The following is a 15,306-nucleotide window of genomic DNA, read 5'->3' as shown; positions in this document are numbered from 1 at the left end:
GATATTTCCCAGGGGATAGTTCGGCTTCTCAGGTGTAATGCCATGGAAATACGTGTCTATTGGTGTCAAATTTGCTAGAGAAATATTCATCTTCCTCAAGGTATCCGCGTACATGAGGTTCAGAGTGCTTCCTCCATCTATGAATATGCGCGAGACCTCGAATCCCGCAATCACCGTTGGTAAAATTATAGCTGATTGTCCTAGTCGTGGAACTTGAGGCGGGTGGTCCGCTTTGAGTGAATCATATGTCCTGTGCCGACCAATTTAGGTACTCAATGGTTGGTGGAGGCATCTTCTCTGCCATGTATACTTGTCGCGAAATTAACTTCTGCGCCCTATTCGAGGGTCTTCCTTTCCAAATCATCGACACTGCTCCCGTTGTGTCAATGTAGTCGCCATTGTTGCCTGGAGGTGCCGCCAACTGCAATTGATGTTGGTTTGCATTGGTAATTGCGGGTGGTGGTGGCAGGTGAATTTCACTCCTTGGCCCCTGTACATACCCCCTCTTTGTCGCTTGAGTGTTGGCGTTCTCCGCATACCTGTGTAAAGCTTGGAAAGTTCGGCAGTCCTTCTGAAGATGGCCTAACTATTTTTTTCCTTCACTGTCGAGGTAAAAATGCATCTGACACGGCCCGTTTAGAAGATCTTCGGGTGATATATTGTATGGCCTTGGAAACCGTGGTCGATTATTTTGTCCGCTGGAGCCTAGCACATCTCTATGATCATTACGATGGCCGTTGCCTCTCTGATAATCATCTCGATGATTTCCCCCATTATTTCCACGGAAGCCAGTCACCACTTGGCTAGGACCGTGATTATCTGAGAAGTGGCGATAACGTCGCCTATTTTGATTGTTGTTTCTGTTGCGATCCTCTTCGGGTGACCTTTGTCGTTTGTTTTGGATAGCGTCTTCACCATCCGCCCAGCGATTCCCTATCTCCATGAGTTCTGCTATTGTCCTCGGGTTGGATCTACCCAAGTCCTCGATTAAATCCCTTCTTCAGATCCCTACAACAAATGCATCGATTGCTCTTTCATCGGATATGTTTTCTACCGAGTTTTTTTATGATGCTCCATCGCTGGATATACGCCCTCATCGACTCATCATACTTCTGCTTGCAGGCCGTCAGTTTCTCTATTGATGCAGGCTTCTTGCACGTGGAACGGAAATTTTTCACGAACAAGTCCTCAAAAGTCTCGCAGCTGTCGATGGATCGTCTTGGTAACTTCTTCATCCAAGATTTTGCGGCTCCACTAAGGTGAACTTGGATGCTTTGCATGGCTATTGCTCTAGTTCCGCCCATCAGCTTCACTGTTTCCAGGTAGTCGACCAACATGTCCTCTGGATCTTGCAATCCATCGAACATTTTATAATTATCAGGTAGCTTAAAGCTAGAGGGAACCCGAGTTTTGCGAACCCGTCGGATAAAGCAAGGGAGTCCACACATATCTTCTTCGCTAACTTCCGGTGAGTACCGATGCTCTCTTCTATTTTCACGGTCCCTCTCCTGTCGTGCTCTATCGACTCGTGCTTGCGTCACTGTATTTCTTGCGTCATATTCTCGTGGAGGATCTCGCGCCGCCGTAGTGGGTCGAGGACTATTTTGTCTTGGAGCACTCTCGGGTTGCGGTGTACTTGATCCTTGTATTGTTGTCCCCATGATTCCAACTCCTGCCATGGCCATGTTATACAATGCTTCCCTAGGATCTCCCGCAGGTGGTTTGGATGCTAACATGAAAGCATGTGTCGCCAGATATCCCGCTTCCGGCGTTTTTGGGATGATGTGCCCTCTCGTGTCTATTGACATAAAGGACATGTAGAGGTTTTGGATCAGGTTCTCTCTTTCATGCTCAGGCACGTTTGCCAGTCGAGATCTTCCTCTTGCACGGGCGTCTCTGTGATTGTCTCCCGATGTTCCTGATTGTCGACTTAGTTCGGCCCTGCGGGCACTTGACGCAGAAGCTGCGGCTTTTCTTGCTTCGAGTACTCTTCTCTGTTTCTCTAACTCTCTTCCGATGCGAGCTAGTTTATACTGGTATGCTTGCAACTCTTCTGGTGTAGCCGTGGTAGTCATCGGTTCTGTGCCATCCATAGCCCTCTGAGCTCTATCCCAAGCTGCTTGCGATAGTCGGCATGGGACCGATGTATTTGTTCCCTATTCCGCGCGTGAGATCTGCAGGGTCGATGTATGGATTGCCCAAATCATCGAAAGCTTCCGACGCTTTGTCCTCTTGTCGGCTTGATTCTCCGATTGCATAGACTTGATGATATATTGTAGTTGTGTACTCATCATCTACAGGATCGGTGACACCGTCGTATCAATCGGTGAAGACCTCCCGAATAAAAGTAGATCTGTCGATGAAGTCGAAGTTGTCGATGCTTTCCGAGTCGATGCTCAGATCAGAGCCCGTGAACGACCCGAAAGACATGCCGCCGAGCAGATCGGCGAGTTCTCCGCCGATGGCGGGCTTGATGAAGCTTGGCGGTGAAACCTCCTCGTTGCCTGACTCGATTGATGATGATGATGATCCCGAGAAATCGGAATCGGCCGCTAACGGTCCCGAAAAAATCTGTGCCACGAGACGATGCGATCCTTCTTTCTCGACGCGGAAGTGGAAACTCCCGAACGTCATCTCCATCGACTCCTCCAGATCGGCATATGCATGCAAACGGGCGGGAGGGTGAGGAACAAAATCGACGAGATCAGGTTGGGCCTATTTACCTCCGTCCACCATGTTGCTTGTTGTCGATGATGTTGACGATATTGACGATGCCATCGAGATCACCTCCTTGTCGCCTCTAATTCCCACAGACGGCGCCAATTTACAAGGGATTAACTTGTCAATGCCTACAGATTATAGACTTAGGGTTTCGTAGAAAGTAGAGGGCAAGTAGATCTCGAAGGTTCGGCCAAAAAGGTGCTCGACTATAAAAAAAAACTAGGGTGTATGTTGACAATGGATTCGATGCTCTCTTTCTCCCTCGGCTCCCCTTTATATAGGAGGTGGAGCCGAGGCTTTCGTATTGTCCAAGTTACAAACTCTGGGAGACTATTTGAGTCCTTCCCGTATAACTACATGACTCTTTATTCCTAATCTAGCTCTATCTTCTATATCAATGTTTATTGGGCTTCCGGGCCTCAAAAGCTTCGGGTTGTAGGCCTCCAAATATCCTCGGGTACCTTATTCGGCAGGCCCATTGGGTATGCCTATGTCAGTCGCTCCCAGTCATTTGCTAGCCTTCACCTGTACTGAGTATGAGCTCTACTCGTGCATCCAACTCCCAAAAACCAAAGTTTGCCAATTGTGTCCACCATACCTACCTATATGTGGTATTTCATGCCACTCCAAAGTGAATTGCTTGTGTGCTACCTTTAAACCTTCAAAAAAATTATTACCTATTTTGTGTTCTTGTTTTAACTCATGAGGAAGTGTTGATTGCTTTATTATCTCTTTCATATTTTTTATGGCTTCACACCTTGACTAGCATGCATAATGTGATAGTCCCTAATATTGCAAAGAGAGCAGGAGCGGGAGCCCAGCCCACTAAAATATAAATTGAACCAATAATCTAAATCTCCTAACACTATGTACTTGAGAAATCATGAACTTAGCTTGTTCAAACAAAGGAGAAGAGGAACTTTATTGTTCTCTCTATGGGATCCGCTCTTGAAGCCATTAAACATGAAAGGATGACAGATCATTTGATGCCATTCGTTGACATAACATACATACCTCTCAAAATATATTTTCAACACCTCTATTGTATTCAAAAAAAAAGCTCTAGCACATGAGTAACCTTGCTTCCCTCTGCGCATGGCCTTTCTTTTACTTTTATGTTGAGTCTTCACTTTCTTACTTTATGCACCAATTAAGAGAGCATAGTTGTCATTCTGAGTATAATGTGCATAGTCCCAAAATTTATTATTGATTGATTCATTATTATGTTATTGCTTGTTCTCAAACTACTTGTATCTAGTCACCCTTTGAACTTTAAAGGTGTCCTGGCATTTATGTTTTAATATTCCATTCAGGACAAGCTGAGTAACACTTTGCTATGTGATACGTCTCAAACGTATCTATAATTTCTTATGTTCCATGCTAGTTTTATGACAATACTCACATGTTTTATATACACTTTATATCATTTTGATGCATTTTCCGGTACTAACCTATTAACAAGATGCCGAAGCGCCAGTTCCGTTTTCTGCTGTTTTTGGTTTCGAAATCCTACACAGGAAATATTCTCGGAATTGGACGAAACAAAAGCCCACGGTCTTATTTTCCACGGAGCCTTCCGAACACCGAAGAGGAGACGAAGAGGGGCGACGAGGCGGCCACACCATAGGGGGCGCGGCCCCACCCCCGGCCGCGCCGCCATATGGGGTGGGCCCCTCGAGCGTCCCCCGACTCTGCCCCTTCGCCTATATAATCCTTCCGTCGCGAAAACCCTAGTATCGAGAGCCACGATACGAGAAAAGTTACTGAGACGCCGCCGTCAACCCCATCTCGGGGGTTCTGAAGATCGCCTCAGGCACCCTGCCGGAGAGGGGAATCATCACCGGAGGGCTCTACATCACCATGCCCGCCTCCGGACTAACGCGTGAGTAGTTCATCCTTGGACTATGGGTCCATAGCAGTAGCTAGATGGTTGTCTTCTCCTCTTGTGCTATCATGTTTAGATCTTGTGAGCTGCCTATCATGATCAAGATCATCTATTTGTAATGCTACATGTTGTGTTTGTTGGGATCCGATGAATATGGAATACTATGTCAAGTTGATTATCGATCTATCATGTATGTGTTGTTTATGATCTCGCATGCTCTCCGTTGCTAGTAGAGGCTCTGGCCAAGTTGATACTTCTAACTCCAAGAGGGAGTATTTATGCTCGATAGTGGGTTCATGTCTCCATTGAATGCAGGGAGTGACAGCAACCCCTAAGGTTATGGATGTGCTATTGACACTAGGGATAAAACATCAATGCTTTGTCTAAGGATATTTGTATTGTTTACATTACACACAGTACTTAATGCAATTGTCTGTTGTTTGCAACTTAATACTGGAAGGGGTGCGGATGCTAACCCGAAGGTGGACTTTTTAGGCATAGATGCATGCTTGGATAGCGGTCTATGTTCTTTGTCGTAATGCCCTAAGTAAATCTCATAGTAGTCATCATGAAATGTATGTGCATTGTTATGCCCTCTCTATTTGTCAATTGCCCAACTGTAATTTGTTCACCCAACATGCTATTTATATTATTGGAGAGACACCACTAGTGAACTGTGGACCCCAGTCCATTCTTTACATTTGAAATACAACCTACTGCAATCATTGTTCTCTATTGTTCTTCGCAAACAAACATCATTCTCCACACCATATGTTTAATCATTTGTTTACAGCAAGCCGGTGAGATTGACAACCTCACTGTTAAGTTGGGGCAAAGTATTTTGATTGTGTTGTGCAGGTTCCACGTTGGCACCGGAATCCCTGGTGTTGCGCCGCACTACACTCCTTCACCAACAACCTTCACGTGGCCTTCATCTCCTACTGGTTCGATAACCTTGGTTTCTTACTGAGGGGAAAACTTGCTGCTGTGCGCATCACACCTTCCTCTTGGGGTTCCCAATGGACGTGTGCATCACGCGCCATCAAGACCTTTTTCTGGCGCCGTTGCCGGGGAGATCAAGACATGCTGCAAGGGGAGTCTCTCACATCCAATCTCTTTATTTTGTTTATTGTCTTGCTTTATTTTATTTTCTGTCTTGTTTGCTTTCTTTATATCAAAAACACAAAAAAATTAGTTACTTGTTTACTTTATTTTAATTCGGTTTGCTTTACTTATTTTTATTATTGTTAAAATGAATACTCCTGAGAACACTAAGTTGTGTGATTTCACTAGCACAAATAATAATGATTTCATATGCACTCCTATTGCTCCACCTGCTACTACAGCAGAATTTTATGAAATTAAACCTGCTTTACTAAATCTTGTTATGAGAGAGCAATTTTATGGTGTTAGTACTGATGATGCTACTGCCCATCTTAATAATTATGTTGAACTTTGTGAAATGCAAAAGTATAAGGATGTAGATGGAGACATTATAAAACTGAAATTGTTTCCTTTCTCCTTAAGAGGAAGAGCTAAAGTTTGGACTATTACCACCACTAGTAATGTTGTTGTTTCACATGTTGCTAAACCTCCTACTATCAATGGTAAAATAATTGGTGTTGGCAATGTTTCTACTTCTAATACAAAGCATGCAAAATTGCCTGAAACTGCTGAAACTGTTTGTGATAAAAGTGCTGAAATTTTTTAGAATATTGGGGACAATGATCCCATTGCTTTAGATCATAATGGTTTTGATTTTGATAATAGTTATATCTCTGAAGTTATTAAGTTCTTGCAAAAACTTGCTAGAAGTACTAATGCTAGTGCTATAAATTTGGCCTTTACAAAACATATTACAAATGCTCTCATTAAAGCTAGAGAAGAGGAATTAAAACTTGAAGCTTCTATTCCTAGGAAGTTGGAAGATGGTTGGGAGCCCATCATTAAAATAAAGGTCAATGATTTTGATTGTAATGCTTTATGTGATCTTGGTGCAAGTATTTCTTTTATGCCTAAGAAACTCTATGACATGCTTGACTTGTCACCATTGAAATATTGTTATTTGGATGTTAATCTTGCTGATAATTCTATAAAGAAACCTTTGGGGAGGATTGACAATGTTCACATTATGGTTAACAATAACCTTGTCCCCGTTGATTTTGTTGTCTTGGATATTGAATGCAATGCATCTTGTCCTATTATTTTGGGAAGACCCTTTCTTCGAACTGTTGGTGCTATTATTGATATGAAAGAAGGAAATATTAAATATCAATTCCCTCTTAAGAAAGGTATGGAACACTTCCCTATAAAGAGAATGAAGTTGCCTTTTGATTCTATTATTAGAACAAATTATGATGTTGATGCTTCTTCTCTTGATGTTACTTAATTTACACTTTCTGCGCCTAGCTGAAAGGCGTTAAAGAAAAGCGCTTATGGGAGACAACCCATTATTTTATTTCTGCAATTTTTGTTTTATATTTGAGTCAAGGTGCTTGTTACTACTGTAGCAATACCTTTGTATCTTTACTTTATTGCATTGTTGTGCCAAGTAAAGTCTTTGATAGTAAAGTTGATACTAGATTTGGATTTTTTGTGCAGAAACATATTTTTAGCTGTCACGAAATTGAGTTGATCTCTCTGTAGGAGAGTCTAAAAAATCTGAAAAAATTCATGAGTAATCCTCAGATATGTACGCAACTTTCATTCAATTTGAGATTCTTCATCTGAGCATGTTAAGTGCCTCCAAAAAATTCGTCTTTACGGACTGTTCTGTTTTGACAGATTCTGCCTTTTATTTCACATTGCCTCCTTTACTGTGTTTGAGTGGATTTCTTTGCTCCATTAAATTTCAGTAGCCTTGGGTAATGTCCAGAAGTGTTGGGAATGATTGTGTCCTCGCTGAACATGTGAATTCTTGATTATGCACTAACTCTCTAATGAGATTGTTTTGAGTCTGGTGTGAAGGAAGTTTTCAAGGATCAAGAGAGGAGGATGATATAATATGATCAAGAAGAGTGAAAAGTCTAAGCTTGGGGATGCCCCCGTGGTTCATCCCTGCATATTTCAAGAAGACTCAAGCATCTAAGCTTTGGGATTCCCAAGGCATCCCCTTCTTCATCAACAACTTATCAGGTCACCTCTAGTGAAACTATATTTTTATTCCGTCACATCTTATGTGCTTTACTTGGAGCGTCTGTGTGCTTTTATTTTTGTGTGTGTTTGAATAAATTCAGATCCTAGCATTCATTGTGTGGGATAGAGACACGCTCCGCTGTTTCATATGAACACTGGTGTTCTTAGTTTTACTTTTAATGTTCATGGCGAAGGTTGAAAGCCGCTTCATTTATTGCTATTTGGTTAGAAACAGAAAATGCTTCATGTGGTAATTGGTATATTGTCTTGAATAATTTGATACTTGGCAATTGTTTTGAGCTCTCAAGTAGATCATGTTTAATCTCTTGCATCATGTAGTTTAAACCTATTAGTGGAAAACTACCGTAGAGCTTGTTGAAATTTGGTTTGCATGATTGGTCTCTCTAAAGTCTAGATATTTTCCGGTAAAAGTGTTTGAGCAACAAGGAAGACAGTGTAGAGTCTTATAATGCTTGCAATATTTTCTTATGTAAGTTTTGCTGTACCGGTTTATACTTGTGTTTGCTTCAAACAACCTTTCTAGCCAAAGCCTTGTACTGAGAGGGAATGCTTCTCGTGCATCCAAAACCTTGAGCCAAAACCTATGCCATTTGTGTCCACCATAACTACCTACTATGTGGTATTTTTCTGCCATTCCAAGTAAATTGCTTGCGTGCTACCTTTAAAAATTTCATTCCTTGTCTTTGCAATACATAGCTCATGGGAAAGTAGCCTAAAAAACTATTGTGTTAATGAATATGTCGCTTATGTATCTTAGTTCTTATAAGTTGCTTATTGAGCGGTAACCATGTTTCTGGGGACGCCATCAACCTATCACACCTTTGTTGAATATCATGTGAGTTGCTATGCATGTTCGACTTGTCTGAAGTAAGGGAGATTTGCCATGATTAAATGGTTTGAGTATGCATATTGTTAGAGAAGAACATTGAGCCGCCAACCAAAGCCATGTATCATGGTGGAAGTTTCAGCTTGGACATTAATCCTCAAATCTCTTATGAGAATATTATCTCTTGTTGAATTCTTAAAGCATAAAAGAGGAGTCCATTATCTGTTTTCTATGTTGTCCCGGTATGGATGTCCTCAAGTTGAGATCTATCAAAATTGAGAGATCAAATGCGATCTATCTCCTTGGACCTTTGTAAAGGTGGCATAGAGGTACCCCTTTGTGACACTTGGTTGAAACATATGTAATGCAATGATAATCCATGGAAATCCGAGCTAATTAGGACAAGGAGCGGGCACTATTAGTATTCGATGCATGAGGCTTGCAACTTATATGAGGTTTTATGCATAACACATATGAATTATTACTACCGTTGACAAAATTGTTTCCATGTTTTCAAAATAAAAAGCTCTAGCACATGAGTAATCCATGCTTCCCTCTGCGAAGGGCCTTTCTTTTACTTTAAGTTGAGTCAGTTTACCTACTTCTTTCTATATTAGAAGCAAACACTTGTGTCAACTGTGTGCATTGATTCTTACATACTTGCTTATTTGCACTCATCATATTACTTTGTGTTGACAATTATCCATGAGATATACATGTTGAAAATTGAAAGCAACTGCTGAAACTTAAATCTTCCTTTGTGTTGCTTCAAAACCTTCTATTAAGAATCTATTGCTTTATGAGTTAACTCTTATGCAAGACTTGTTGATGCTTGTCTTGAAAGTACTATTCATGAAAAGTCTTTGCTATATGATTCAGTTGTTTAGTCATTATCTATTTGTTAACAACTATAGACCATTGCTTTGAATCACTTCATTCATCTCATATGCTTTACAATAGTATTGATCAAGATTATGATAGTAGCATGTCACTTCAGAAATTATCCTTGTTATCGTTTACCTACTCGAGGGCGAGTAGGAACTAAGCTTGGGGATGCTTGATACGTCTCAAACGTATCTATAATTTCTTATGTTCCATGCTAGTTTTCTGACAATACTCACATGTTTTATATACACTTTATATCATTTTGATGCATTTTCCGGTACTAATCTATTAACAAGATGCCAAGCGCCAGTTCCTGTTTTCTGCTGTTTTTTGTTTCAGAAATCCTACACAGGAAATATTCTCGGAATTGGACGAAATAAAAGCCCACGGTCTTATTTTCCACGGAGCCTTCCAGAACACCGAAGAGGAGACGAAGAGGGGCGACGAGGCAGCCACACCATAGGGGGGCGCGGCCCCACTCCTGGCCGCGCCGCCATATGGGGTGGGCCCCTCGAGCGTCCCCTGACTCTGCCCCTTCACCTATATAATCCTTCCGTCGCGAAAACCTTAGTACCGAGAGCCACGATAAGAGAAAAGTTACTGAGAAGACGCCGCCGTCAACCCCATCTCGGGGGGTTCTGAAGATCGCCTCCGGCACCCTGCCGGAGAGGGGAATCATCACCGGAGGGCTCTACATCACCATGCCCGCCTCCGGACTGATGCGTGAGTAGTTCATCCTTGGACTATGGGTCCATAGCAATAGCTAGATGGTTGTCTTCTCCTCTTGTGCTATCATGTTTAGATCTTGTGAGCTGCCTATCATGATCAAGATCATCTATTTGTAATGCTACATGTTGTGTTTGTTGGGATCCGATGAATATGGAATACTATGTCAAGTTGATTATCGATCTATCATATATGTGCTGTTTATGATCTTGCATGCTCTCCGTTGCTAGTAGAGGCTTTGGCCAAGTTGATACTTGTAACTCCAAGAGGGAGTATTTATGCTCGATAGTGGGTTCATGTCTCCATTGAATATGGGGGAGTGACAGCAACCCCTAAGGTTATGGATGTGCTGTTGCCACTAGGGATAAAACATCAATGCTTTGTCTAAGGATATTTGTATTGTTTACATTACGCACAATACTTAATGCAATTGTCTATTGTTTGCAACTTAATACTGGAAGGGGTGCGGATGCTAACCCGAAGGTGGACTTTTTAGGCATAGATGCATGCTGGATAGCGGTCTATGTTCTTTGTCGTAATGCCCTAAGTAAATCTCATAGTAGTCATCATGAAATGTATGTGCATTGTTATGCCCTCTCTATTTGTCAATTGCCCAACTGTAATTTGTTCACCCAACATGCTATTTATCTTATTGGAGAGACACCACTAGTGAACTGTGGACCCCGGTCCATTCTTTTACATCTGAAATACAACCTACTGCAATCATTGTTCTCTGTTGTTCTTCGCAAACAAACATCATTCTTCACACCATACGTTTAATCCTTTGTTTACAGCAAGCCGGTGAGATTGACAACCTCACTATTAAGTTGGGGCAAAGTATTTTGATTGTGTTGTGCAGGTTCCACGTTGGCGCCGGAATCCCTGGTGTTGCGTCGCACTACACTCCTTCACCAACAACCTTCACGTGGCCTTCATCTCCTACTGGTTCGATAACCTTGGTTTCTTACTGAGGAAAAAACTTGCTGCTGTGCGCATCACACCTTCCTCTTGGGGTTCCCAACGGACGTGTGCATCACGCGCCATCACTATGTTTTCTATATGCTAAAAAACAAACAGTTGCTTTCAGTGCACTATTATTCATAATCTTTTGTTCGAGTTACTTCTCATGTTGTAACATATTTGCTAAGTTCTATTGTTAGAATTATATCGATCATGCCTATGTTTAGAGTACTTTGATCCCAGCTCACAATTCTTTTACAATAACTTGATCAAGATTGTGTTGGCTACATGTCACCTCAAAAATTATTTTTGTTATCACTTACCTATTCAGGGACGATCAGGAGTTAAGCTTGGGGATGATGATACGTTGCAAACATATCTATATTTTTTGATGCTCCATGCTTGTTTTACAAAAAAATTATATGTTTTGTTTACACTTCGTGGCACTTTTATGCATTTTTTGGAACTAACCTATTGACAAGATGCCACAGTGCCAGTTCCTGTTTTCTGTTGTTTTGTATTTCAGAAAAGTTGTACAAGAAATATTCTCGGAATTGGACGAAACAAAAGCCGAAGTTCCTATTTTACTGTAATGAAGACGGAGTCCAGAGGGCTAACGAAGAAGTGCCAGGAGGCGGCCACGCCATGCCTAGGCGCGGGCCACCCCTGGTCGCGCCTAGGGGTGGTGTGGGCCTCTCGGGCACCCACCGACCTCGCCCTTCCGCCTATAAATACATCTGATCGGGAAAAACCTAAATACCCGAGCCTCCATCCATGAAAAGTTCCGTCGCGGCCGTCATCGTCGACCCTAGCTCGGGAGGGTTCTGAACCTCTTCCCGGCACCCAGCCGGAGAGGGAGGCATCACCGGAGGCCTCTACATCGCCATGCCCGCCTCCGAAGTGATGTGTGAGTAGTTCATCTTTGGACTACAGGTCCATAGCAGTAGCTAGATGGTTGTATTCTCTAATTTATGCTTCATGTTTAGATCTTGTGAGCTGCCTATCATGATCAAGATCATCATTTTGTAATGCTACATGTTGTGTTTGTTGGGATCCGATGAATATTAAATACTATGGTTGAGATTGATTATATACTTTTCATATGTTATTTGTGATCGTGCATGCTCTCTGTTGCTAGTAGATGCTCTGGCCAAGTATGTGCTTGTGACTCCAAGAGGGAATATGTAAGCTCGATAGTGGGTTCATGCCTCTAGTAATCTGGGAGAGTGACAATAACTTCGAAGGTTGTAGATGTGCTTTTGCTACTAGGGAGAAAACAACAATGTTTTTATCTAAGGATAATTCTATTGTTTACTTTACACACTTTGCTTAATGCAATAATCTGTTGCTTGCAACTTAATACTGAAATGGGTGCGGACGCTAACCGGAAGGTGGATTATTAGTCATAGACGCAGTTGGATTACGATCTATGTATTATGTTGTAATGCCCAAATGAATCTCATAGTAATCATGTTGTCATGTATGATCTTTATTATGTCAATTGCACAGCTGTAATTTGTTTACCCAGCATGTTATTTATCTTTATGAAGAGACACCTCTAGTGAACTGTAGACCCCGGTCCTTTCTTTTACACTGATAAATCCATCTACTGTAAACACCTATTTTGTTTACTTACTGCATGCTCTGTTCTCTTTAATTTCACTGCAAACAAACATCTATTTCCACACTATACGTTTAATCCTTTGTTTTCAGAAAAACCGGTGAGATTGACAATCTCACTGTAAGTGTTGGGGCAAAGTATTTTGGTTGTGTTGTGTGCAGGTTTCACGTTGTTGCTGACACCGGTAGTGCGTCCTGCCAAAAGTCAGCTAGCAACACCTTCAGAAGTGATTTCTTTCTCCTACTGGTCGATTAAACCTTGGTTTCTTACTGAGGGAAAACTTGCTACCGTGCTCATCATACCTTCCTCTTGGGGTTCCCCAACGGTGTGCTCTGCACTCATCACGTACTAGGCCGGGTGGGTTTTGGGCATGGGCTAGGACGTCACGGATCCATGCAGTGTAGGGAGAAGCTTGGAAGCGGAGAAGGAAGAAACACAATGAGAAGGATATGGTTTCTTCAGGACCCGGAGCCTCTAACCAAGGACACTCAGATCTAGAGAAAGGCCTCTAACGCTCTAGCCTCAATCAGCATAACTTCAACTGCCATCACTCCGGGACACACAAGCTTTGACCATCCGACCTACAGCTTGCGGGTCCCAACCGAAACGAGCCAGATGAATCTCCCAGATACTCCAGCCCCACCTTCGACAATTCAATCTAGAGAGCCTCGACAATCCGGCTCAAAAGGCTTAGAGTTTCGACATGCCCATGTTACCCTTTCAGACCTTGGCTATACATAGCTCCCCTCTACTCAGATCCAGGGTTATCAAAGAATATGAGATTGAAATGTAGAGCTTTGCTCCTCCCCCTCTGCTTGTAGAGTAAAAGAACCTTCTTGTATGGATCCCAATTACTCTTCATTGTAACCAATCCTTCTCATAGCGAGTCTATTAGAACTTTTCTAATCTTTCCTCTTAATGATTCTATCGGGACGGTGGTCAGGACTTCAAGAGACAATGTTGTCATTTGAGATATATTTAGCTTGAAATATCTGTTCCAATGGCTACCTTGTTGGTGTGTGTTTGGGGGTTGAGTCTTCTTGTTGATTTGTTATTTATCTCCAATTGTATCTTGTGTTTCCCCCTTGTTTACGCGCAGCTCCGCCTCATGTTCATCTTCCTTGATCAACTTGTAAATATTAGGAAACAACATGTACCAAGATCGATTTGCTCCACTGCTGCTTCTTTGGAAACAACCCCTTTTCTAGTATGTATATTGGATTATTGTAAATTTAGCATTGGTGGTTGGGGCCTACAAGAATCTCCATGTTACCTCATCATGGTGATCGAGAACTACTTGGGGGCTACCCCCAGAACATAAGGTCTCAGTGTCAAGCCACGATGATACGAATGGAATCGACTTAGAGCCGGAAGAACCCACATAAGGACTCAAAATCAGGATGGGCTTGGATCCGTCACACATGCAAATCTTGCCATATATATTATCGGGATCATGAGATACTTCCTAGCTATCAGGCGAAACACCAAGCTCGTCCATAAAAGCTTTGGTGGACCTGAGTCGATGTGTGTGTTTGTGTGTGTATGTGTGTGTATGTGTGTGTGTGTGTGTGTGTGGAGGGGTGTTATAGAGGTAGAAGTGGACAAAGTTGGCTTTGACGGGTCGCTTACGACTTAAAGCTTTGACCAGATTTAGGATTAGTTTGCACTCCAATGAGACGATTAAATCTACAAGAAAAATACTGACGTGTGGACCTTGCTAGTGTATACGGACTTCAATATAAAACCGCGGCACACACCCCTACTAGCCAGCATTATGTTGCAACCACTGGGCGAGATACCTGAATCTCATGTTGTTTCCACAACAACAACATTAGACGAGAACATTAGGTGTAAGATGTTGCATGCGTGCACCTCCTCGCTCTCCGGCAAAACCCCTCATCGAAGCTGAATCACTGGAGGGATTAACTAGCCGTGGCTTGCTAGATTCCCTAAATAATATTCTTTATTAATGTGACAACAAGCCGGGCTAGCTAGAATCAGCGTAGTATGAGCAATTGGACCACAAAGCATAGTCAATTTGTAGTGAAGGCATTACCGATTTATTAGCACACATACTTAGTACTCCCACCATTTCAAGTAGAGTGCATATTTGCTTTGTCCTAAGTCAAACTTATGAATATGACCAAACGTAATTTAGGATACCAAACATTTGATGTGTAAATAGATTCATCGATTTGGCATGTTGATGTTTGTTTGTAGGAGCATTACTTAGTGTAAACTTAGCCGGCCGGAGCTTAGAAAGTCTTACTTGGACAGAACCCATATCGAAATGTGTGGGAAACTAAATAGAATTGCAACAAGTAGGTATGAAAATGTGTGCCTCATGGTGCTTCCTGCCCCAGCGGTGCTTCCAGTTCTGAACCCTGTGCTCTGCAGCTGCAGTAGTACGATGAATCAAATTTTTTTTTTGACGGGAACCATGAATCAATTTTAGTAGTAGAACCGAAGTCAGAGCATCGGAGCGCTAAGAAAAGCACATGCATCATTCAAATTCTTTCATAGCCC

This window comes from Lolium rigidum, chromosome 1 (assembly GCF_022539505.1).
Source record: "Lolium rigidum isolate FL_2022 chromosome 1, APGP_CSIRO_Lrig_0.1, whole genome shotgun sequence".
NCBI lineage: Eukaryota > Viridiplantae > Streptophyta > Magnoliopsida > Poales > Poaceae > Lolium > Lolium rigidum.
Note: the sequence above shows the minus strand (reverse complement) of the source record.